The sequence below is a fragment of the Vidua chalybeata genome, chromosome 12 (assembly GCF_026979565.1).
Source record: "Vidua chalybeata isolate OUT-0048 chromosome 12, bVidCha1 merged haplotype, whole genome shotgun sequence".
NCBI lineage: Eukaryota > Metazoa > Chordata > Aves > Passeriformes > Viduidae > Vidua > Vidua chalybeata.
The window spans coordinates 2,595,470-2,617,972 of NC_071541.1; the positions used below are offsets into that span (position 1 = coordinate 2,595,470).

The 22,503-nt window shown below is 43.6% G+C and overlaps 1 protein-coding gene across 1 annotated transcript in view; it reads right to left on the reverse strand.

Moving 5' to 3' along the window:
- LOC128794276 (contactin-6-like) overlaps positions 1-20,502 on the reverse strand; it is a 125,618-nt gene extending 105,116 nt beyond the window's left edge. Inside the window, exon 1 of the mRNA XM_053954023.1 lies at positions 20,312-20,502. The gene's annotated coding sequence lies outside the window, so the exon portion shown is untranslated. The remainder of the gene's footprint in view (positions 1-20,311) is intronic.
- Between the last annotated feature and the right edge of the window lie 2,001 nt (positions 20,503-22,503).

Below are 22,503 nucleotides of genomic sequence, written 5' to 3' on the forward strand. Positions count from 1 at the left end.
CAAGATCTCTCAAATATATTCAGTTTCTGGTCCTTCCACATTGGGTGTGTGGGTTATTTAGTGCAGAAATCCCTTCTAAAGGTGCACGAGTTGCCAAAGAAAATTAGGAATGGGCTTAGACCATCCAGACTTACTCACATGCTTACTGATATTCCAAACAAAAAATAACCAATAAAATCCAAATAACTGCCCAGACCCTGCCTTTTCCAAGAGGACAGATCCGTTTGTTTTTTTTTTTTTTTTTTTTTTTTTTTGCAAGGAAATATCCTTTTGAAACCCTCCCTGCTTTCTATTCTCCTCTTGTTGGGTTCTGGATGAGTCTTTTGGAACCCTGAAACAAGAACCTGCAGCTGTCAATATCCAGAATAAACAACCCAAACTCTTTGTATTCATACAAGGTATTTGTAATTCTTCTGCTCCTAGGAGTGCAAATTATGGGGCATTATTTTAAATACACACACACACACACACACACACATATTTCCTTGAAGTTACCCAACTGTTTTATTCCCTTCCCTCTGACAAACACAAGGACTGAACTGGCGAGCAGGCACTTAATATTTTTTACAACATCTTTCCAACAGCTGCTTCCATGGGATTATTTACTGTCAAACTAAATCAAGAATAAATGAAAAAACTGAAATATTTATAGCATAAGAAAAAATCTGGTTCAGACCAGAAATCCCAGACTGGTGTTAGATCAAGAAATGTAACAAGATAAATTCTGCCATCATACCCTTTGTTTTCTGGATGTGCTGCTATCACTTATTCTAATTGTTATGCCATGATTTGAGCAGAGAGATGGATGGAGAACAAAATATGTTAAATATGGTCATGGGGGAAACATTACATTTCCCCCTAAAAATCCTGATTATGTGTCCATTTGTCAGCAGGATGTAATTTATACAAATATGTTTGTTACAGAAGGAGGCAACATCATTTTTTGTTGTTTTCCCATTAGAGAAAACAAGTCCATAGGAAAGAACTCAGACCTCAGATAATTTATACCTGTCATTTTCACTTCTGATCCGTGGGGAAAGGAGAGATGTCTGCTCCTGGGACATCCAAATGTGTGGGACACACAGGGATATACAGGTGAAAAAATAGAAAAAGGTGGATAAAATACCCAGGTCAGCAATGGCTCTGTGTGGATGAGTTGTGCAGCTCCTGCTTCTCCTTGCAGACACTCTGGGTAATATTGGAAACAAAGTACACAAAACTATTGCTGTCATCAAACATTCCCTCCTGGACTTCTGGGATATTGAAAAATTCAGTCTAAAAGTGGGATTTGAGTGTTGACTTGGCACTTAGCACACGGAGGGAAAGGCTGTCTTGTGGTGTGGCTGGAGGTTGCAGTTGTACAGATGTTTTCATTGCAATTTAGAAGGGAATAGGCTATGGATTCATTTATTAATTAAACTAATTAATAAATGAATCTGACATACATTTAACACATTAACCTAAGTGCCAATGTCTCGTTTTTGCTGAGCCCAAGCTGGTGCTGAGGCTTTGGTTTTCAAGACCCTTAATTTCCACAACCACTTATTTTTTGAGTAACAAAACATTTACAAGACCAAATCTGTGACAAAAGACAAAATGCTTTTCTGGTGTCATATGAATTTTCATGAAAATAGGTCCCATTTCCCACTTCTGCCACAATTTTCTGTTAAGTTTTCTGCAAGCAAAAGTTGGTTCAGGTGGCGATGTGACATTGAACTGGGGTAAAACCTGTCAGGCCCTGGGAATGATGAGATTTTGCTCTCAGCTAAATTCCAGCAAATTGACATTTTTACCCATGGCAAAATGTAGCTGTGTTTGCAGAAAGAGCAACTTTTTGACCTGGTGGGGAAAAAAAAAAAAAATAACAAGGATTTGGAGCCAAATTCCACAGTGGTGCTGGTGGAGGAGCTTCACCCCAGGTTTATTGGTGCAACCACCTATAGAATGAGATCTGCCTGGCAGAAGAAAGGAATGGAAATGTGGAGAGAAAGGCTCTAATCCAGGCAGTGCATGCACAGCCTTTTTATCCTGCAGCCTCAGCTTTCCCTCCCACCAGCTTCCACACATCTCTATTATCTTTTGAATTTGGCCTTCCACACTTCTGTATTCCTCATGTGCCAGGAAATAAGCCGAGTCTGTCCCAGCCAGGCTTGCATTCCTGGCACACCATTGCTCCTGATCTCTCCATTGTCTCCTGAGCACCTGGTTCCAAGGCATTGAATGTGAATTTTCTCATGAATGCCAATGATATACAGCTACATTTTTCTTTTCAAACTTTTTATCCCTGAGGCGCTTTCTGCACTCAAACTATTTTCCAGATATCCATAACAGAGTGAATAGCAAACACTTGCAACTACCAGAGCAGGAGCAGAAGCGACCACTTTTCCAGGCTCCAGCAAGATTTACGTATGCTGTTGGAGTTCTCACTGCTTATTTAGAATTATTGAACCATATTTTGAGGGAGAAAAGCACCCTGTGCTATTTAACAAAGGTTTCCGATACCGATCATTCTTGTTTTTCCTCTTCCACAAAAGGATTTGGATTTTCATTTGGTTTTCACTCCTGACTGCTATTGCTTACTTTTCCTAGGGAAACTGAAAATATTGTGGCTCATTTACAATTCAAATTCAGCGCATAAAGCCTTCGGGGAGGGTTTAAATCTTGTGTTTTCAAAACATTTTCCTAACTCCGAGCAAACAGCTCGTTGGGTTTCAGATGACATTGAGATCCTACATGGTGGGACATTACAGAAGCTTTTGATGTCTTAAACTCCCCAAATTAAGACATCTGCGGAGAAATGGGCCGGACTTTGCTCTCTGATGAGGCCTCACTCACCTCCCCAAATGGATTCACCAGCATTGAAATGGCCCTGGCACAGGGAATTTGTGGATGAACATCCCTGGAAATGTCCAAGGCCAGGTTGGACTTTGGGGCTTGGAGCAGCCTGGGATAATGGAAGTGATGCCTCAGGTTTGAGCTTTTCTATTTTTCAGATTCTGTGCTGCTTTAGTGTGCAGTTCTGGGCTTCATATCAGGGCATGGTGAGCTCTCTGCACAGAGCAGGGAGACAAAACAATTCCTGCTCCAGCTGGGCACCAAGGACAAATGATCCAAAGCTCAGGCCCAGGAGCACAAACAGCGTGGGCTGGAGAGAGAAAAACAAGCAGGATGGGAGTGCCTGGGCTAAAGCTGGAATGGGACAATGAACTGCAAGGTGCAAATGGAGCAGAGCTGATCCCAGTGAGAGCCCCCGGGAGCGCTCGTGCATTTTGGGACCATTTTGGTTCCTCTTGGCTGCAGCCCTGGCTGGGCTCTGGTGCTGCCCAAGGTGGATCCATGGAGGAGATCCTTTGAATAAATCCCTGCTTTATTCTGTGACTCTGCCCAGCCTCTGCTCTAGGCCAGCCTGCACAAGGCACCAGAAGTGTCCCTGCCCATGGCAGGGGTGGCACTGGAGGAGCTTTATGGTCCCTTCCAACCCAACCCATTCCATGATTCTAAGCATCCTTATAAGGATTCACACATTCTTTAACAATCAAGTACAAGACAGAGCAAGATTTAAATATCTGTAAAATTATTTTGATTTTTTTCCTGTGTTTTTATCTTCACAGCACCAAATGGGGAGCTTAAAGCAGGATGCTGAAAAAGAGGAACTCCTCTGCCATCAGTGCACTGCAGAACGTGTCCATGTGCTTCAGGATCCCGCTGGAACTGCTGGAAAGGTCCCAGGGAGTGCCACTCTTTCATTCATCCATTCTTTCAGGAGTATCTGAACAGGTCCAGTGCAGCAGCCAAACACTGTGTGGGCATTCCCAGCTGTAAATAACCCTGTCTCAGCAGGCAAGAGCCAATGAGAGAATTTGCTGTACTTAACCCAAACACAAAGACTGAAAGGTAGAAACCCCAGTGGGCTGTGCTGTTGACAAATCAGCATTAAAATGTCTTTCAGCAGCAAAGTGCTTAAGTGATAATGAATATAACAGAGAATATCCCAGCTCCCGTGCTGAACCCAGGTGCAGTTATCTCATACAACCACATTTGGAGCTGTATTTTGACACTCTTTTTAAAAATTTATACACTATGCAGTGCCAGTAATCAGCCTGAAAGGGCTGATTGCTCATTCTTTGGTTAAAAAAGTGCTGCTCTCATTTTAATCCCTAAATATGTGGGAATGCACCCCCAGCACCTGTGTGAAATCTGCCCTGGAAGTGTTGGTGAGATGAAAAGATCACTTCAGCCCTCAGAGAACTGTGGGAACTACAGCAGAGAATGGTTTCCATGTGAAATAGAATTTAGAAGTTTTCATGATAAAGGTAATTTCCAACAATAAGAAGATTCTCTCCCAATCATTTAATACACTCTGCAGCAATTACTGAGCCAACATTGAGATGGAAAAAAATCTGATAAAAAGGCTTCCAAGGCCTGGCTGAAATGTAAGTGTGGATCAATTTTCAATACAATACACTAAGAAATACAGTTTTTGAAGAGATCAGAAAGTGTTATATCTACCAAATCTGACAATATCACTTTTGAACCAATTCTCACATTTCTTTTAACATGTTCACAAACACTAAAGCTGCAGATCTTGATGGCACTCAAGCACTGGGAATGAAGAGCACACATTGTTCTTCCCAGGTGAAAAGTTTAATATCTACTTCATATCTGTGAGTAAAAGCTTAAAAAAACCTCCTTCCAAATATTATCAGTGTAATAATGATAAAAAAATTGATTGTGTTTTGACTGAAGTCAGCAGCAAAATTCCCATTTCTTCAGTAAAAAGAGGATCAAAATGAGAATATCATCAAAAGACAGTGTGCAGGTTTCTTCAGAGATATGGAGGTTAATAAAGGAATTGTTGATAAACTTTTACAATGATATTTTGAAGACTTCATCTCTTTCAAGATCTCATGCAGCAGTTGTTTCTCTCTGAGACTGATATCCCAGCAATGCTTTCATTTGTGCCACCCTAAAGGCTCTTATTGGGTGTCTGCAGTTTAATCTTTTGCTTCTTCACATTCAATATCCCAGATCTTTTTATTAAAATCCATATTAAAGGCATTGTGATATCTTTATGGGGCTCTCCTTTCAAATAAACAGCATCTTTATTATTTTTGCTGCTGCACTTCTTACACACCTGGTCCTCCAGCTGGTGGCCTTCACCACACCTTAAAAAAAAAAAAAAAAAAGGCAATTTCTTTGCCCACTGGACACAGAGAACTCACCAATCCACAAAACTTTCTTCCCAAAGGGAATGTGGAGTTGAGCAAAACATCCCAGGAGTTTTGGAGTTGGAGCAATGCTCTTTTGAACCAGGAGGTTCAAACACCTGCAGAAAGGGGACCAGGGCACCCACCTGCCACTCTTGCCTCAGAAATTTCTGGATTGAGGTTAAGATTTTCCAAAAAAAAAAAAAAAAAAAAATGTAAAGAAGTGAAACTGAAGCTAATTTTAGACAAGAAGCTGGAAATCTTCCAGATTATTAACAACTGGCTTTCAGCCTGTCAGGAAGTATTAATAGTACCATGAAAGGAAATTATGGACTGTAGATTTCCCCCGAGAGCTGTCAGGAAATATTTGGAATTTTTAATAGCCTTATACTGCAGTGCAGCAATAAATAAAGTGGCCAGGACTAGTTCTGGCCTGACCTGGGTGGCCACGGATTTAGACCATGATTAGGTGGAATTCTCACCAATATAAATAGGAACAAGCAGGGCTGCAACTCCAGGGTGACTTTAAGATTAGCTGAACCATCCATGACCATTATTTTTGCCCAAGATGAAGGCTGTAATCATTTTATTTGCATTTGTGCATGCAGGGGTGTCAGGAGGGAAAGTTAATTTCAAGGCTTATTGTTTAACAAGTAAATGATTCAGTGTGAAATGAGGATCCTTCCCATTCCCTTCCTCCTTGGTGATGCTGTTGCTGTTTATTGCCATCACTTAGAATCACTTGGATAATGAGGAAAAGGAAGAAAATAATCAGTTGGTTTCTGGATGAAATTGGACTTAATTCAGCATAATCTATGTATTTTAAGATAGGGGATACAGCCAAGTGGAATAATCAGTGCAGCAAACAGATTGCTTTAATGTCTAGACAGGTTTGAAGATGATCTGGAGATGGGAAGAGGAATACAAATGATTTCCCTCTGCTGCTGGATGAGCTGCTCAAGAGCTGGATGCTGGTGGAATGCAGGAGAGGAGGAAGAGGAGGAAGAGGAGGAAGTCCTTTAAACAACAGCCAAGAAGCAAAGCTGGAGTCTCTAAAGGATCCCCCATGGAAAATCCAGGAGGGTTTGGGTGATCCAAGAGGGAGGAGCAGAGGGATCCCTGAGCACTGGGTGGGTGAAGGGGATGCCCTGAGGGTGCTGCTCCAGCCCAGCCAAGCCAGGCAGGAGGAAGGACAAGGACTGGGAATTGGGAAAGTGTGGGAAATGGATTTGTAGAGCTTTGCAAATAAGACCAGGTACTTTGGAGAAATAGAGCTATGAAGGATGCACTGCAGTGGGACCCACGAGGGGTAATTTTGGATGATTGGCTTTAAGGCATTTCCAGCATGGTGTGGCTACAGCTGATAGGCCAAAAAACCCTTACAGTGTTTTGTAATTAGGAAAGAGCTGGCTTCTGATTGTGATGGTGTGAATTATAACACCAGTATTGTCTCACCCTTCACATGAGACTGAAAATGGAATAAAAGTTTTTTAAATGCTTCTCAGTTGCCCCATCTCTGGGTCAAAAAAAGACTTAATCCAACAGGAAAGCTTCCCTGCCCAGAGTGAACAGAAATTCCACTGTTCTCAATTAAAATTATTGAGTTATTAGGATTTAATAAATATAAATAGCCATGTCTTTCTTTAACAAATTTAACATTAACCACTGTTTTGATTTTGAGAAGATGGCTGTGTTTCAAGTTAGGGAATAACTTATAGACTTTTTTTTTTTGTATTTAAATTGGCAATTTGAGAAGAAAACTTGATTATGAGCTGTGTATTTTAGTGTATTGGAGAAGAACATGTCAATGTGAGCTAAATAGAAGTACAACTTCAGAGATTCATTTTATTACAGAGAATGTCTTGGTGCATTTGAAACAAGACTTATCTATTTTTCCCTTTTTCTACATTAAATACATTTTTATTTTTGCTACAAGTTCCATATGAACATCTAAATTCCCTCAAAGTCACTTCAAAGTCACATGACACAGATCAATTGTATCAAGATGCTTGAAAATCATGATGCAATCCTAGGCCTAAAATGAATTAATTTATGATTTTTTGTTGCTTATTAATTAATTTCTTCTGCAGTTCATGCTCTTTCCTAGAACTCATATATGAGCTGTTTTTACCAGTGGGTAAAAGAAAGAGCTAGAGAGAACCATGAATCCATTTTATGACTTTAATTACTATTAGAGGCCTGCTTTGCACATGGCAGATGATTTGTTAGAAATTGATTTTATTCCTGGATAATTGCCCTGCGCTCCAAACAAGTCACACATGCAGGGATTGATGCATTTGCATCTGCTGGATATGCAGCAGACAATTGCTACAAACTCAGAACAGGTTAGAAAAGCAAAATGTTAGCTGCAAGAGTAATCAGGATTTAGGAAAGTTTTCCCTTCCTGGGTACACTAAAGAACTTGAACTTGCTATTCTGGAGGTGTTCTGGGTTTTTAACAGGTCAACAGGGTTGGCTACTCCAGGGTGAGAGTAGGAAAACCTTGACCTTCATGGAAAAATACAAATTTGCACCAGCTGGGAACCAGGACCAAATCTATTTGGAAGAAGAACTCTTTAAATTTATCTGTTTTATGATAAGAATAATAATTTTACTTAGAGTCTCCTAATACACAGAGAGGTATGTTTAGGATGCACTTATTTATGTATGCAGTTATTTAAAAGAAATCAATTCTAAAATTCAAAAACATGAAGGGCCGTGAAAGGCCAGGACTGGATATAAATATTTAACAAGACATTTCTCCTGGCAGTGCATTTTTTTTTTCCCAGAGGCAGAACTTCCTTTTCATTTCTGCTTTGTTTCCTCATCCATTAAACTGGACACTGAAATCTAACAGGATTTTCACCTGTTGCCTTTTAACATCAGCTCTCCAAGGAACCTCTTTTATCCCCTTCTATTCAGTGCTTTCATTTCCACTCTCTTTATGCACCAAAATGTGTTGTTGGAATCACAGACAATAATTGAGAGGAGACAATGCCAAATAATCTGTTATAACAGAGAAAAGAAAAAGTGAATTAACCACTGCTGCCTCACCCCAGGCCGTTCTGAGGAGCACGCACTTGGCAAAGTCCTGATGCAAATGATTTTGCTGCTTAAGTGCCCAAATTACAACGGGGTGCTGGGGAATTATTCCCATTATTCCCTCACCACCAGGGTCCTGAGCACCCAGGAAAAGAGCAGGGAAAACTCAGAGAAATCTCCAGAGGGAAAAATCCTGAGGGTTTGAATGGTGTTTTGTGCCAATTAAAGGGAGCTGGTGAAAATTCCATGTTTAGCTGGTTCTCCCTCCTTTTTCATCCCCTAACTCTGTATTTTCCATTCCACTTTTATATCCTATTTTGGAGTACTTCCCAAGCAGTTCCTGAATCTTTAATCCATTTTGTGTCATTGTGGTGGCACAAAAAGTGAAATTTCTCTGGTTTCATTCTTGCATCAAACTGTTTGTTGTAAACTCTAACAGTTGCTGGTTCAGCAGAATTGAAGAATATCAAAATCTGTCTTTCCACAGTAAAGGACATCTTTCCTCATCTTATCATTCCTTTATCCTTTATCAAAAGCAACTTTTGTCTTTTGGAGTCTCTACTAAGGCACATGATTTCACCAAACCTCTTACAAAGGTTGTCCTTTGTTTTAAGTCAAAACCACCACATTTAGAACAAGAAAAAAAATGTTCTGTCCCAAGAAATCCATGAGTGCATTCGTTATCAAGGAGTCACACTTTCATTTTCCACATCAATAAAACCAAAACAATTCAACATCCCAAATTTCCCCTTCCTTTTTAAAAGTGCCCGAGATAAATTGCCTTCAAAACTGGAGGCTGGCCATTTAACACTGCTAATATTCCAGACAAAAATAGGGATTTGTTCAAGGAAAACATTGAATTTAAAGGGTCTTTGGAATTTAAGCTCCCTGCTTTGGGGTCTGTCTAATGCCAGCTTTGTGGAATGGCTGCTCCATAGCAGAAATTGCTAATTCACATATTTTCAGGTGCATTCTTTGCTGTAGGATCATTCTCATATCAACTGCAAAAAAAAAAAAAAAAAAAAAGGATTTAGGTGTTCTGCTGAATTTGGGCTACATATTAAAAGGAAAAAATAAATCCTTTGAAATAGTTTCATTGGTAAACCTGAACAGTGAAACCCACATGGTTGCATCTTTCCTTCCTCTCTGGTGACTGTCTCCACGGGACAAGGATCTAAATATTTAACGATGAAGTTTCCTTTTCCAGTCTTTCCTTAAACTCTCAGGAAGCTGTGTGGGTTATGCCCCATTTCAGGGAGGTTCAGACCAGTTTCACACCAGCACCAGCTCAGAGCCACCTTTGGAGCCTTGGCCAACCCCAACCTGCTGCTTCCCCAGGACTATCAAACCCATCCCAACAACTGCAGAAAAAAACATTGTAAAAGCCTAATTTTCAGCCTCACATCCCTGCAAAGCTGCTCCATCAGCGAGTTTCTACACATTTCCTTGGAGCTGCAGTGGTAAAATCCCAAAATAGAGTTTAGTCTCTAATGGGCTTAAAAGTGCTTCTGGTTTTGAGGAAGAGACTTTGAGGAGGATCCTGAAGCGAAGTGTCTGCACTTTGTCAAGCTCGTCACACCTTCCCTGGAGTTCTGCTCTTAATAATGCAGATTGTTTCCTGGGATACTGCAGCTCTTCCCCAAGTTCTTGTCATGCCCATGTCTGAGTGTGCTCATAAATTCCTCTAATAACTCCTGCTGGTGTCACTCCGTGTCACTCTGAGCCTTGGCTCGCTCTCCCTCGCAGCCCAGGCTCTGTTACAGGTTCAGCAAGAGTTTAGGAGATTGAATGGAGATGATAAGAGGGAGATGGCCCCGCTTTTCAGTCTTAAAAACATCCATTTACCGGTACTGATCTAAATAATGGACTATTCCTCTTTTTCCCTTGACACATAAAACAATGTTGTTACCTCATAATGACACAGATCCATTTTTTTCACCAGTTCTATGCTAAGAGCAACGCACAGATTGTTTCTATTCCTCTCTTGGTCTGCTCCTCTCACAAAAATCTGTCATCCTTCAAGGGAAATAGCAAATTTAGGGGCTGAAGGCATCCACTGCCTTTAGCTTTTCTTTCTTTAACAGGCAAACCAGTCCTCATCAGAGTGCAAGTTCATCACCACGTACTTCAATTCCTCTACCAGGCAAATCCCACAGCCACAACTGCATTGTGTGGTGGGGAAATCACTCAGGAATTAATGGAGCTAATAAGCTGCATGCAAGGGCTGATCCAGTCCTGGGAAAGGGAAACACATCCCACTGAATTCAGCAAGATTTAGATCAGCTTCTCAAAGACCTGGAGCTTCACTTAACTTACGAGACAGCCTCAAATTGGCTTTTACTCTGTGTGTATCTCCAGGTCAGTGCACTCATACTTCAAGCAGGACGTACTGAGAAAAAGCTCCTTTTATGTTTGTGTGTTTGGCTCCAAAAAATAAAACATAAAAAAGAAAAGTCACATTTGCTCCCAAGTTTTGCTCCTTTGCTTTGAAATTACACCGGGAAAAATGATGTTGTGTACAGGCCAAAGGATATTGCAGAGAGAAAAGTTGTATTAGAGAAAGAACATCTTAGTCATAAGCACCAGGCATTGCAGTGAATTTCCTCACTAGGGTGGGAATCATTCTTCCTGAGAGGTTTTCCAGCCCTCCTGACCCAAATCACCAAAGCCATGCTGATCTCTATTTGAGCAGCCCCCAGGCTGCTGCTCAGACTTCCTTCCCTTCCCTCCATTACTCACATCCAGCAGGAAATTCCTGCCAGGAAATACACAGTGTGCAGCTACACCTGAACATCTCTTCTACATTCATTCCCTGTCCCAAGATTTATACCCTCGTAATTTTCTTGGATTATTTTTTATTATATTATCCGGTATTATCAACTGTGACATCCATGTGGCCAACCTGGGCAGCTACAGGCTTGATGGAAATAAAAGTTGTCCCTTCAAGAAGATTCCAGGCAGTTTGTTTCTGTTTCCTTTGGTCTCATTAGGCTGCCACCACAAGATTAATGGTTTGGGTTAAGAGTAATTTAGTTTATGGCACAATAGGTATGAAAGGTTATCCCTTCTTATGCCCTCTTCACATAAAACCTCCCTTAAAAAAAGCAAAGTCTTTATGTCTCAATAAACAGAAGCCACAGAGAAATTGTGTAACAAATTACATATTGGATAACCATCTATAAAATTTTATTGGCTTATGAGGTTTGCATTGATTTGAATTTTACCCAAAGCATTATTGCTCCTCCAAAACACTGAAATGAAAGCAAAACAGAAACAGCCATTATGGGGTTTTTAAACAGTGAAGCATCTCTGAAGAATGTAAATTCCTGGGAACAGCCCAGAGATCCCCTCATCCCTTCCCTGTGTGTGGCTCAGAAGAGATCAGCTCTTCCTCCCACTCTCCCAGCTCGTTCCAAGCCCAGCCTGGGCTGGAAGTGCAAAGTTAGGCTGGGCTTCAGAGGAAAGCAGGAGCTTAACCCAAAGCTCTGGGGGCTACTGGTGCAGTGAGACTTTCCTGGAGGCATCTCATGCACCTTTTGCTGTCTGTCCATGGCTAGCAAAAGGTACATCAAATGGGGACTTACCCAAATTTGCACCGTGACAGGAGAAAAAACCCCCTCAAATGGCCCAAAACTTGAGTGTGGCAGCACTGAAGTGACCTGAGAGCCTCCCTGACACCCTCCTGCATTTATGCAGAGCGAGGTTAATTTTCAGTCTCTCACACCAGGTCTACAACCACAGCCTAAATAGATTTTAGCTTTATTTCTGATTATTTTTACACATATTTTAGTGCATTTATGCAGAGCGAGGTTAATTTTCAGTCTCTCACACCAGGTCAACAACCACGGCCTAAATAGATTTTAGCTTTATTTCTGATTCTTTTTACACATATTTTAGTGCCCCTTTTTTACTTTGCATTTAATAGCTGTATAGCCCATTACAAATGCTTTGTTACCTGTCACACCCTTCATCCCAGCTCATTTATTCTGACCCATCCCCAGCCTGGGCTGTAATTCATCAGAGCCAGGCACTGATTATTGGAGTGGGTAATTGCACGGGCTGTGGCCTGGTGTCTTAGGTTGGAAATGCAAGGTTTAGCTGGGGGTATTTCTTCTATTGCCATCTGCTAAAGCTGGGGTGGTTATCTTCTGTTCATTGGGCAGTTTTCTTCATCTCTTCCACAGCCCATCCTCCCTCCAGGAGATATCTGCTGTTAGTGGGCTATTAATTATTAATTATCTTCTGTTCATGGGCCAGTGAGTGCCCCTGCATGGCTGATAAAATTCCATCATCCCACTGGGAGAGGCTCTGCCCAGGGAGCAGGGGTGGCACTGGATCATCCCTAAGGTCCCTCCCACTCTGTGTTCTCTGATTTTATGACCTCACAAACACTTTCTCACCTGCTTTTTGTGTCGCTATTGGACACGAAACGAGTACACAGAAAAAGAGAAAAAAGAGAAAGTTTTATTTCTGACCTCGCAATATCTAGAATTCCAAAAGTGACCATGGATTGGAGGATGGAATTGCCACCTCTCCAACCACACTGGTCAAACCAACAGTCCATCAATTCTCTCCTCCCACAAAGAAGAACGCAAAACAATCATTATTTACATGAACAGTGCGTGAGAACTCCAGGAGAAATATGTAAACATTATCAGAAGGCTGAAGAAGTTTTATGAGAACCTTCAAAACTTTCAAAAGAATTATAAAAGAAAACTACACACTTCTAAAAATCAGGGCAACACTTTTTGTTCCCCCAAAGTGTTGCTTTTGCCTCTGTGGATTCAAGTGAGAGGTTTTATGATGTACTCATACTTCAGTGAACCCTGGTTAGTCAGGCCTGGGGTTTTATTTCTGGGTATTGCTGCTGCTTCCCTGGCTGCTCGACCCACCCCCTCAGCATCTTCCAACAAAGCAGTTTCCCGCTAATTCCTTCCAGGGCTTAGCTGGATTTGGAATCAATCTTGCTGAGAAAGTCAGCCAGACAAAGAGGTAAAATCGTGACAGGCTTAGTCGTTTTTATTTTGCCTGAATCAGTGAGAGAGGTGCTTTTCTCTCAGTTCTTGCACTTCAAACGTAACTCTTATTCTGCTAATTTTTGACAGAAGTTTGATTTTGGGGCTCTCTCAGCTATGTCTTCCAAATCAATCCCCTGAATCCCTAACCCAAAGTTTAATATCATCCATTATTCAACACCTTCAGCAAGAGTAACTTGAAAATGAGTAATCTCTGAGTAAAGCTGTGCAATTAATGCTGAAATACCTCAAGTACAGAGTAATTCCAAATAGCACTCTCCACAGCTTTCCTCACAGCACCCCAAAATACCTCTGAAGTCTCTTATTATCAGGATTTCTCTAAGATTCAGTGCTAGATCCTGGCTCACCTTAGTGGGCATTTTGCATTAAAGTGAAAAAATATTTTTCCTGTAAATTTAATTCCACACCAGCTCTTCTTCCACTGAGCTTTGCCCACCTTGCTCTATCATTTTTATCACTTTTTAATTTGCCATGTCAATTATTCCATGGGTGCTGCTCCCTGTGGTGCCCAGCACCAACCACAGCCTCACCTCACTCTCACTATGGAAGGGCTTTTCACACCCTGGAGTTTCCCTTCTCCTTGAGGTATTTTTTGGGCTTCCTTTGGACAAATCTTCCACTTTGGCAGCTTTTTCATTCTTTGTAGCTTCAACAGTCTGTGTTTTATTTGCAAACATTGCATTTACTACAATCTAAAGTGGTCATTATTGTTCAGCTGGGCTCACCCCTGTTCTCCTTTCCCTCCCCTCTCTTTCCAGCTGCTTTCCCAACTTATCCAGCGTGTCCAGGCTCACTTATCCCCGCTTGCACCAGATACAGCACAGTTATGCTTCTTCCCCCAAGCTCAGTGTCCTCAGAGGAGTATTTAGGTTAAGAACAGTTTATTCCTGGCTGGAACTGCAGCAATTGTGAGCAGGTTCATAAGGCAGGATTCTCCTTTGCTTCAGGCAGTTGAGTAAAAGCTGAGGTGATGGCTCAGATGGAGTCAGACCTGGAGAGGGGCAGCAGAGGGGGATGGAGCAGCCCTGGCACCATGTTTGGGGCATGTTTGGGGCATAGCAGCAGCACAGGGGGTGGATAATCCTATTAACAGGCAGGAAAAAAAATATGGAGAAGTGGCCAAATGGTGCATTAAACCTCTAGCTCTGTGCTCAGCACACAGGGAACAGGAAGGGCTCTGTGAGACCTGAGCAGGAGCTGGACTCAGCTTCAGGGAGCCCCACCTGAGCAAGGGGCATTTCACAGAAGCCCAGGATCTCTGAGCTTGGAAAAGCCCTCTGAGATCATCCAGTCCAGCCTGTGCCCCATCCCCACCTTGTCCCCAGCCCAGAGCACTGAGTGCCACCTCCAGCCCTTCCTTGGACACCTCCAGGGATGGGGGTTCCACCTCCTCACCCTTCCTCACCACACCTCACACCTCCAGCCTGGCACAGGGCATTTTCCTGGGAATTTCTACACAGACTTTAGCCTGACTTTATCCTGCTCAAAATCTGCTTGGTACTTAAACAGCAACAACAAATATTTAGAGCACGTTCAGTGAATTCTCTCTTTTTAAAAAGGGAGTCTGTTTGTTTCTTTTTACGTAAAGTTTTTCAGAGAATCACAGAACTCTTTGGATAGGAAAAGGCCATAAAGATAATCTTGTCCCAATCCCCTGCCATGGGCAGGGACACCTTTAGCCCAGGCTTTTGTAAAGGAATTCATGAAAAACTGTTCCTATTTCAATGATGTAGGAAACAAAGATTTCCTTGTAAGTAGAAGATCCCTCTGACAAGTCTGTCCCCTCACAGATAGATGGGAATGCAGCTGCCCAGGCATTAGAGTTTTATACCAAATATTGGCATTTATTTGGATTTTGGGGTAGGAAAATTGAGCCAGGACTGAAAATAGAAACCTAACTCATGGATTTGGTGGAATAAAGGAGCCAGAGTGTGTTCAGGGAAGAAAATAGACCTGTACCTCCAGTGGTTGTGGAGTAACACAGGAAAGGAGAGGGTTAAATATAATATTTATGGCTTTTAGCTTTGTGTGATAGCTCCAGAAAGGGCTGGGTGACCTCTGTGGAGAGGCTGCAGCAATGTGTCAGCACTAATGATATCAGTGCTGAGGGAAAGGTGGCAGTTTAAGTGACTTTAACAGGGGTAAAACCTCTAACCCGCTGAGCAGCCCAAGTGCTCCCTCTAAACCAGCAGACAAAACAATTTCTGCGAGAGAAATTCCCTCTCTGGGGCCTGCAGAGCTTCTCTGCTATTATCAACCGAAGGAAAACAAACCCATCTGGGGCTAAGTGGGGAAATTAGGGAAATTAACGGAATGGATCAGTGTGAGGAGAGCCTGGATGCTGCAGTACCAGGAACAAGTGACAGTGCCATGGGTAAAACAGTTCCCAGCTGTCACCAGCCAGGGTTATCCCCCTCTAAAGCATCAGGAGCAGCTGGAATAGTGGCTGCTAGCTGATAGATCAGAGGAGGGAAACTGAGGCACGAGGGAGAATCAGCAGCTCTGCTGGAGGTCACGGTGTGGGTGCCCAGTGTGGCTCTGTGGAGAATTTTGGTTTTGTTTTTCTTTCCTTGGCTCAAGGACAAACTCCTTGGAAGCTGCAACACCCTGGGAAAGGCAGGGATTCACGGATCCACAGCACACCAGCCCAAATTCTGTCCTGACTGAGGGTTTTCAGCTGAGGGGTGGGACACTGGGTAGTCCATGTGACACAGCTCTCTCATTTAGCTGATAAAAATCTCCACCTTATCTGGCTTCCTTTACAAATGGAGGGAGTACAATTTCCAGGGAGGTTTGCTCTGGTCCCGCTGCTTTTGTAATTTCATGGTAGGATTATCAGAAACTGCTCGAAGAGATGAAGTTGCAGAAACTTCTGTGCTTTTAATGCCCATTTCTCTCACCAAAGGCACCACTCGTGTTCTGCACACACCAAACTCGCTGAGGGAACGTCTGGCAGAAATGGATTTAAATTGCTGAAGTGCACCAGGGTTTCAGGAACAGTGCCAAGCATTTTGGGATCCAGGCACGCCCATTCCTGATGTCCTGGCCCTACAACGGACCAGGCAGTGGAAAAGGTGTGTTTGAAGCAGAAATGATCACTAAATGTCCAAAAATTCATTCATTTCAGTGAGAAACTTGGTGCAGAGCTTCATCCCAGCCTTGTTCTACCTTCCCAGCATGAATCACAGGGATGGGAATTAAAATCAGGTGCTGCTCAAAGGTACACACTTGATATTTACACTCCTTTTTACAGCAGAGGATCCTCGTTTTCCAGCCAGTCTTCCCCCATTTAATAAGAGATAAGTTTAATAAGAGAATTTTAATAAAAGATTCCTTGCAGGCATCACCACAAAGAGGGATTTGGGATCCTCAGGCTTTGGTTGCAGCCATGGGAGAGCTGTAATTCATTACTAAATATAAAGCATTTATATTTTTTCTGAAGAATCTCATAAAAAAAAATGGATCTTATTGGTGATCACATCAGGATGTCCTGAGGAGAAGGAAGGATTTATTGTAGGAAAAATAGGCAGAGTGTTTTTATTTGTTTGAGCTGCCTCTGGTTGGGAGCTGGGATCAGAACCCTGGGGAGGGTCTTTGTGTACCTGGGTCACTTGTGTTTGGAGATAGCCAATAAAACCAGTTACTGGGAAACCAATTCCACTCCTTTCCATATTATTCTGTTGTGTAAAGAGCAAGGACAGAACACAGCTTCTCTCATCTTTCTGATGTTTTCCATCTCTTTTAACAAGAGCATTACAGCAGATGCTGTCGGGAATTTTAATAAAACAAACTGCCTTTCTGCCTTTCTGACTCACTTGGTTCATTCCTTCTGGTCTTCATGGGCTAAAAATACATCCGAGGGTGTGAGGGAAATTCTTCTTCTTCTCCCCAGCTCCTTCCTCCCCATCCCTCTCTCTCAGTGCTCCCCTCAGCACTTTGTGCTCTGGAGTTTGAACTCTTGCAGGAAACCCAGAACACAAAGACGCCCAAAATGAATAAAGAGATGAGATCCAATAATTAAATTTCTTGGGTTGGAAGGGACCTTAAAGCTCATCTCATCCCCATGGGCAGGGACACCTTCCACTGTCCCAGGCTGCTCCAAGCCCCAGTGTCCAACCTGGCCTTGGGCACTGCCAGCAGCCCCAGCTGCTCTGGGAATTCCATCCCAACCCCTCCCCACCCTCCCAGGGAACAACTCCATCCCAATCTCCCATCCATCCCCACCCTCTGGCAGTGGGAAGTCATTCCCTGTGCCCTGTCCCGTTGTCCCCAGTCCCTCTCCAGCTCTCCTGGAGCCCCTTCAGGCACTGGAAGGCTGCATTAAGACAGATCAATCATTTCTCCGAAAAAAAATTGGGAAGAAGCCCTTGTGCCCTGGAGAATAAAAGCAGCAGGAAGTGCTGACCAGCTGCTCCTCGCCCACCAGGAAAAGCCACAGCTGGAGGTTCTGCACCTGGATCTTCTTGGAGGAGAGGAGACAGAGCTGAGAGCAGAAAGGGATGGAAAATTTTTTCCTCACTGCTTCTCCTCCAGCCTCTGAAACGGAGGAGTTTACGTCCCCATGAGGGATTTTTGTGCAGAAATATCTTGCTGGCTCTTTGCTCTGGGCTGACCTGGTGTGTTTAGCACTTTCCTAGCTCCAAGTAGGGTTTCCATTCCTCTGATGCTCTGCCTCACACTGGTGTGTGGCTTTTTCCTCCAAAAGGTGGGGAATTGTTAAACACAGTGCCCAGATCTCTTTTGATTTGGGTTGTTCTTGTTTACTGTGGTTGGGGCACTTGAAGATGCTTTGTTCCCTTTTTAAGTTGTTTATTTTTTCCTTTCATATTCTGCACTTGCTGAAAGCCTTTGTGTAAATAAGAGACTTGTAGAGCCTGATTGTTTTTGGATGAAAATAAGGTCACCTAATCACCTAAATTCTGATGTGTCTGGGGGTTTTTTGTGTGTCTCAGGGATGGTTTTTCCCACGCAGGGAGTTGTAGCTGTAAAACTGGGCCTGAATTTCTTTGTGTCTCCACTTCTCCTGGAGACAGACGAAGCTACGACCTTGCCCAAGCACAGAGTTATGGCCAGCTCTGAGTGCAGCCCTTGGGAAGAAGGACTAAATGACTTTTTGGGCCAGACTTGCTGGTTTTCCTCCTCTGCAAGGGCCTCCCCTGCTCCAGAGACAGCGTGAGAGGCTGGGCACAAGCAGGGCACCATTTAGATGGTTTTTGTCTCCCCGAGGAAGGTGAGCAGAGGCAATCTGCGGCAATGCTCTGCAATAAACTCAGTTTTTCACAGAAGGAATGCTGTAGCAACATGCAGCTAACACAGTTTTGGGGAGGGAAATAAAAATTTGATGCTGTTTTGTAGCGCTGATCTCTTCCCACATTCTCACAAAATATCTTCTAATGAAAATTCTCAGTTCAAACACAAATAGGGCTTTGAACCACCCAACTTTGTGTTTTAAGGCCTCTTGGGCACACTGGTACCTTGTTCTGTGAGGGAAATACTTGCTCCAATGGCAAGAAATTAATTTTAGGGTAGCTTATTATGCACCACAAACCTTCTTAATAGTGGTCATAAAGCTGGAAGCAAAGGAAAGGAGACATGGCTCCTGCTTGATTTAAAGCACTTAGGTTGTTATGGATTATTTATAATTTCATCCTCAGCATGGAATGTAAAACTTGGAATCCATGGCCAGCAGTACCTCACCAGCATCTGAAACCCACAGCTGCAAACATTGGGGGGTTTTATTTTTCTTTTTTTTACACGATAAAATGTGATCTATGGTTGTTGCTAACTTCATAGAGGTACTGATTTGGGACTTTTTAGTGTCGTAAAACCTACGAAGCAGAGACTTGTGGAATGTGAAACACTGACACAGTGCCTCTGGAGCACCACAGGCAAAGCTGGCTGATGGAGATGGGTTATTTGTGGGGATGTGGTGCCTGGAATTACAAACACTGCAGGGTTTAGTGGCACACGCAGAAAAATTCTCTGAACTTTCAGGACTTTGTGTGGAAGTCACAAGTCTCCTCTCTTCGGGGGAGAAAAACAAAAGGGGAGGTGCAAATGCTACTTCAGAGGAGTAAATGTTTGGATTTTAACTCACAATATTTATCTGCAATGGGTTGCAGTGCTGGTAAAAGGACAAGTAACTGTTATTTACAGAGTGTTTGCATCTTGCTTGATCATTCAGCTCCATAAGTGCTGCAGGAAATTGTCAGCTTGGAGCATCCTGCTCCTGCAGAAGCTGCTGGAGGAGCCCCTTTCCACATGCAACAACTGTCTGAACCCAAGGACTCACCCCAAAAGCACCATGGGAATATCTGATTTAACAGAAAGCTCTAGTCAGGCTCTTGTTTCTGGAAGCACAGACTTCCCAAACTTTTGATAAAGTATCACACCCTTTAAAGCTGTGTCATGCAGTGTAAATAAATAACAATATCCAAACTAGCACTCCTGCAGGTCTTTGGGTGCCGACCCAAAGCTCAGCAAAGGTTGTGAACTTGCTTTATATTTTCCTCTGGTGACTCAAATGAGCAACAGGGAAAAACTTTCTTTTTAGGACTTACCTACATTTTCCTGCAGATTTATGTTTATTGCTTTTCTGCCTTCAGCTGGCAGAAATGAGGTTAGGCTCTCATTACCCACTTCAGCTTTTAATATGCTGCAGAAAGTCATCTGGAAGTGCCAGAATTAGCACTGTCATGCTCTGTGCTGCCTGTTTCACTGCAGCACGGAGCTGTGATAGACTCAATAATGCACCTGTGGTGCCTGTGGCCAGCACAGTCTGGGCTCTGCTTGCCTCAGCCCTCACACGCATACAAATTCATCCTACACCTCCTTTTCTGCCCAGAACGCACACGTTTGGAGCATCAGCCATTTACAGCCACGCAGGAGAAATAAAGCAGCGAGTTTTCCCCCTTCTCTCCCCCTTAAGCAAATGGAAACGAGCGAGGAAGGATAAAATCCCAGCCCGGCAAACGCAGCTCCCCGGCACCATCCACACCGCGGCAGCCAGCACGGTTCTGTACTCACAGCTCCGAGCAGGGAGATGTCTCAGGATCTCTACAATTTTCTGCAGGACTGTTTGGAGCTCTCAGGCAGGCAGGGTGTTCAGCGAGGCAGAACGGAGCCGTGTGGAAGGTCTGTGCAGCTGGGAGATAATGGAACTGTTTTCCCAGCTGGGACCACGAGCCTTTTATCCACTGAGCATTGCGTGTCTCTTCCCCGGTGTTAAGCGTGAAATGCGCTGCCTTCCCCACGCTGCTCCAGCCAGAACCCGCACAATTAGTGCCTCAATCAGATAAACAGCTCCTACAGTTTGTGCATATCCCTGTCTGGAAATTCGGGATGTGTAAAAATCAGCCCTGCCTGGCTCATCCTTCAAGAAAGCTGAGCGAGCGAAAGCGCAGCTGTCAGAGAGGAGCATGAAAGATTAAATGTGCTCTTGCTGCTCCTCTCGTACAAATATGAGCTCCTGTCAGGTAATCACAAACCTCTCTCCTCAAAAACTGGGTCACTGCATGGGCTTGGGTTTGGAACAGGAGTGGGAATAGTTTTGTTTGGTCCTGGTCCCTACAGCCGTGTCCTGAGCTCTGGGAGGTTCAGCCCGTGGGGTGGGAGCTGCCACTTGACTCACATCCCAGCCCTGAGTGCCCTCTTCACTCAACTGCCCCTTCCTATGTTCCATATTAAACAAATTTAAACTAAAAAGGGGAGGGGAGACTTGCTTGTCTAAAGTAGCACAGCCATAAATTGTGATTGAACTTCAAACCTTCTTGGATTTCCATTTTCCCTCTTGGGACTGCTTCAGCAGAGACAAGGCAGAGTCAGGCAGGGGAGTCTCCTTCTCTTAGTGAGAAAAGTAACTTGAATTTATCGCTGAGTTCCAGAATGGTTTGGCTTGGAAGGACCTTAAAGCTCATCCAGTGAGCATGGGCAGGGACACCTTCCACCAACCCAGGCTGCTCCAAGCCCAACCTGGCCTTGGACACTCCCATGGATCCAGGGGCAGCCACAACTGCTCTGAGAATTCCATCCCAACCCATCCTCACCCTCCCAGGCAGGAATTCCATCCCAAAATCCCATCCATCCCTGTCCTCTGGCAGTGAAGCCATTCCCTGTGTCCTGTCCCTCCATCCCCTGTCCCCAGTCCCTCTGCAGCTCTCCTGGAACCTTCTCTGATGACGTTGGAAGCACCTCAGCTGTCCTGCTCGGCTCTTGGGGTGGGAAATGGGGACAGCAGGACATGGCAGCCCCTGGAATGTGCCCACAGGAGCCCAGCAACCCCTGCCAGCCCCATTCAGAGCTCTCCTCCTGATTAACATAAACAATTTTGCACTTTCTTCCTGTGAGCTTCTCAAATGAGCTTTACTGACAATTAATTAAGCCTTGCAGCACCTTCTAAAGGAGATAGGCATTATAATTAGCAGCTCCATTTTTAATTAGGAACAAAATTTAAAATGGAATTTTAGGTATTGCCTCATTAAAAATTTTCTTCTAAATAATTACGGGGCTTTTTCTAAGTGGTATCAAGAGTAAATAGACTAAAAGTTGCTTGCAACAGATTAACCCAAGCTTCTTGTAGCCAATTTTAAAAGTTTATTAAAAAATTAGCCTTTTCTATGTCAAAATAAAATAATTTCCTTACGCCTTTCTTATCGAACAAGACTGGGAACAGAGTTTTTCAGTTGCTGAGGAAATTAATGCTGTTAAAACTTTCCAATTTCCGATTGAGAATGTTAAAAAAAAAATATTTCAGAACTGTCTCTTCAAAAGGTGAATTGTTCACTTCAAGATTTCTGTGGAGCCAGGCTGGGAGAGCTGGGGGGGCTCGCCTGGAGAGGAGAAGCTCCAGGGAGAGCTCAGAGCCCTGCCAGGGGCTCCAGGAGAGCTGGAGAGGGACTGGGGACAAGGCCTGGAGGGACAGGACACAGGGAATGGCTTCACTGCCAGAGGGCAGGGATGGATGGGAGATTGGGAAGGAATTCCTGGCTGGGATGGAATTCCCAGAGCAGCTGGGACTGCTCCTGGATCCCTGGCAGTGCCCAAGGCCAGGCTGGACACTGGGGCTGGAGCAGCCTGGGACAGTGGGAGGTGTCCCTGCCATGGCAGGGGTGGCACTGGGTGGGATTTAAGGTCCTTTCCAACCCAAACCTCTCCATGGTCTCATTTTTTCTCATTCAACAAAGTCTGTAACACTCCTACAGCTGAATTTTGAACTTCTG